The sequence below is a fragment of the Tiliqua scincoides genome, chromosome 4 (assembly GCF_035046505.1).
Source record: "Tiliqua scincoides isolate rTilSci1 chromosome 4, rTilSci1.hap2, whole genome shotgun sequence".
Classification (NCBI taxonomy): Eukaryota; Metazoa; Chordata; class Lepidosauria; order Squamata; family Scincidae; genus Tiliqua; species Tiliqua scincoides.
The window spans coordinates 163,379,704-163,384,107 of NC_089824.1; positions in this window are offsets into that span (position 1 = coordinate 163,379,704).

A 4,404-nucleotide genomic window follows, 5' to 3' on the forward strand; every position below is an offset into this window, starting at 1 on the left:
CAGCGGCTGCCGCTTCCTCCTTCCGCGCCCCACCTTCAGCACCGTAAAGCAGCCTCTATAGGCGGAGGGGGAAATCAGCCCAGCGAGGGCTGGAGGTGGAGATGACTTCCCGCAGGGTTTCTCGCCCAGTGGTATATACGGGCACCAGCAGTGGTGCTTGAGGTGGGGTCTGGTGGTGCTTGTGGGACCCCTGGACACCTGCCACCTCGCAGCGAGACCAGAACATAAGAACAGCCCCACTGGATCAGGCCATAGGCCCATCTAGTCCAGCTTCCTGTATCTCACAGCGGCCCACCAAATGCCCCAGGGAGCACACCAGATAACAAGAGACCTCATCCTGGTGCCCTCCCCTACATCTGGCATTCTGACTTAACCCATTCCTAAAATCAGGAGGTTGCGCATACACATCATGGCTTGTACCCCATAATGGATTTTTCCTCCAGAAACTCGTCCAATCCCCTTTTAAAGGCGTCTAGGCTAGACGCCAGCACCACATCCTGTGGCAAGGAGTTCCACAGACCGACCACGCGCTGAGTAAAGAAATGTTTTCTTTTGTCTGTCCTAACCCGCCCAACACTCAATTTTAGTGGATGTCCCCTGGTTCTGGTATTATGTGAGAGTGTAAAGAGCATCTCCCTATCCACTCTGTCCACCCCCTGCATAATTTTGTATGTCTCAATCATGTCCCCCCTCAAGCGTCTCTTTTCTAGGCTGAAGAGGCCCAAACGCCGTAGCCTTTCCTCATAAGGAAGGTGCCCCAGCCCAGTAATCATCTTAGTCGCTCTCTTTTGCACCTTTTCCATTTCCACTATGTCTTTTTTGAGATGCGGCGACCAGAACTGGACACAATACTCCAGGTGTGGCCTTACCATCGATTTGTACAACGGCATTATAATACTAACCGTTTTGTTCTCAATACCCTTCCTAATGATCCCAAGCATAGAATTGGCCTTCTTCACTGCCACCGCACATTGGGTCGACACTTTCATCGACCTGTCCACCAGGAACATGACACAACGAACAGCAGTAGGAGGCTCCAAAGCATGCTTTTCCATGCTCAAAAAAGCCCTCCCATCCGCCCCCAGCATCTTACTGGTGTTGGTTACATGGCATTTGCAACCTCCCAAATCAGAAGTAACTGGCAATGATGTCATCACCAGTTACTTCCAGTGGTACTTCGAATAGGTGGATCAGGTGAAGTGGTACGGTGGAGGACAAACATTGAGAAACAATGTTATGTTCTTATGTTCTTACTAAGGGCCCGATCCTATCCAATTTTCCAGCACTGATGCAACCATGCCAATGAGGCATGCGCTACATCTGTGGTAGGAGAACAGTTGTGGAGGCCTCCACAAAGTAAGTGAACATTTGTTCCCTTAACTAGGGGCTGCATTGCAGCTGCATCAATGCTGGAAATTTGGATCAGATTGGGCCCTAATTTACTGTATTTCTACCCCCTTCTCCCTGAAGGGTGCCAAGGCGGCTTACAATAGTGTGGAGAAATGCAAGGAACATAAAATCAAAATTTAAAAAAAACACAAATCGTACATTAAAACCCTTCACAATTAAGAGCATCTTTAAAAAAGCCATAGAACATTAACACAATAAAATACAATAAAAGCTTTTAAAATTAATACAATAAAAAGCTTTTGCTTAAATGCACTTAAAATACATTAAAAAAACACAAATCATACCTAAAAACCCTTCACAATTAAGAGCATTTTAAAAAAAAACCAGCCATAGAACATTAATACAATAAAATAAAAACATTTAATATTAATACAATAAAAAGTTCTTGCTGCTGCTATGTCAGCGTTGAAGCCTGAGGAGCTAAGGAGATGTGGCTCTTGCAAGAAGTATATGGAGACTGGAGGGACAACTTTCTTAGTCCATGAAAGATGGACAGTATGCTTTCAAAACAGGGTGAATGGATGGCCAGATATCTGATCTGCCAAGGCGTAAGAAATGCAAAATAAAGGCTGCAATCCTGCACACGCTTTCCTGGGAGTAAGCTGCATTGAGCACAGTGGGACTTATTTCTAAATAGGCATGTATAGGATTGTTCTGAAAGAGTGGCCTTAATTAAATGGAGTGGTGCCAACTGTCCAAGCAGCTCTCTATCCCTCAGGCAGCATTGCTACAAAGTTTCAGGCAAAGACCTTTGGCTGCCCTGCCGCGACAGCTTCAGATACTTTGACTGTGGGAGTTGGGCTACCTACATGTTGGTCGTGTTCTCTGCTATTGAATTGTGACTGAAACAGTGCCATGTGCCCCTGATCCACGCAGAGGTGCCCCATAGCGATCCATCACTATGCACTTCTGATCTGGTGGTAGATTTGGGCTAAGTCTGCCGTCTTTTCTCCTCCAAGACTGAACACAGTTTCTCACTTCTTCTGCTTTGTCAGTCATAGTTCATGATGATTTAGAGAAGCACCTTTCCTATTTACTTCCATAGCAGCTTTGTAAGCTGCCCTTCAGTGATGAGACCCTTAGGGTGGCAGCAGCCTTAAAAAAGAACAGTAAAATAAGTTGAAATAGCACAATAAAATAATGTAACCAAACAATATGACCTTAATATGTCAGTCTTTAGTGAAAAATAACATGTGAAGACACATGAACATATGGTAAGTGAATGAAACATGGTGCCTAGAATGCCAAAAATAAGACCCAGGGGAAATTGTGGGGTCCAGGGGATGATTCACCACAATCCACTTAAACATAAATGTCCACTTAAACATAAATAAAGTGATGTTACCTCCACAGTGTTTATCCTGAACCTACATGGAGCTTGTTTGCCTTCAGTGCTCCTGACCTTGGAACCATTCTAGGGTTCCAATCCTATCCTCACTTACATGGCATTAAGACCCATTGAAATCAGTGGGGCTGGCTTCTGTCCTGAGGATACATGCTTAGGATTGTGCTGCATGTTGATTTACTTTAAAAAAAGAAAAGAAAAAAGGAAATAGTGAAACACCAAGAACAGTGTGAATCCACTCACATCAAAATGGTTCAGGTATAAATGTGGTAAGTCCTTGAGAATTTCATGCCCACTCAAGTTCATATCAGAGCTGAGTCTGATTCAGTGCCAAAATATGTTTATTATTACAAATTAAATAAATGTTGCTACACAACTTTCTGGATCTGTTTCTAGTTTGAGGCTTATAAATACATGATGTCTTTTTGTTCTAAAAAAGATAAAGGCCATTCCCTGTTTTAGGCTGATAAAAACTCTTGGACTCCTCCCTCCCTCTGTGATAAAGCAATTTCTTCCATCATCCTCTCTGCCTTCAGATAAAAATGACTTTAACCACAACACCACTGGGCTCCTCCAGATAAAAACGTGCGGAGGTTTTGCCAAATGGCAGTTGTGCCTATTCCTTTGTTTCATACATTTACATGCCAGAGAATCCACAGTGTATTATTACTACAGGTATTTGAAAACAGTGTTATTTATTTAGAGCCCAATCCTATGCATGTCTACTCAGAAGTAAGTCCCATTACAGTCAATGGGGCTTACTCCCAGGAAAGTCTGGATAGGATTGGGCTGTTAGGCTGTAATCCTATTTTACTCACCAGAAACAAATACCTCTTATTATTATTATTCAGCAGGTAAATAACTGATCAAATCAGTTTAAATTATCTTGGGGTATACACTGCAAGGCTTGCCTATGCCTTTGATATACCTGTTCAGACTTTAGAGACGAGGCCACAGTAAGTCAGAGAGAGCTCAGTGGTAGAATGCATCTATGGTCAGTTCTCTGTTCTATGAAAAAAAAGTCTTTTTCTCCACATAAGTATCCAGGTGCTTTTAATAGGCTTTTAACAGGCGCCTGCCTGGCTTTGTAGGAGATAGTGCAATAGGGTATATAATGATATGCCTGCTGGCTGTTTCAGCTATAGCATCTTGTAGCATCAGGACCCACTTTTTAGAATGAGAATCTGTAAGGACCCACCGGAAGTGATATCTTGACCAGAAGTGACGTCATCAAGCAGGAAGAGTTTTAAGAATCCTAGGTCCCACTCCTATCCAACTTTCCAGCACCAGTGCAACCTCAATGCAGCCCCGAGGTAAGGGAACAAATGTTCCCATACCTTGAGGAGGCCTCTGTGACTGCCTCCCCACCACAGGAAGCAGTGCATACCCCACTGGCACAGCAGCAGACGCACTGGAAAATTGGATAGGATTGGGCCCCTAGGCTGCAATCCTACCCACACTTACCCAGGAGTAAGTCCCATTGACTATCATTGTTAAAAGCATATACAGAGTAGCCTGTTAAATGTACAAATCTGTAACATTTTCCCCAATGTTCCCAACATTGTCACATTCCATGGTAGCATCAAGTCTGATATATCAAAAATAAAATATTGAAATGAATGGGGACCCACCTGAAATCGGTTTGTGAC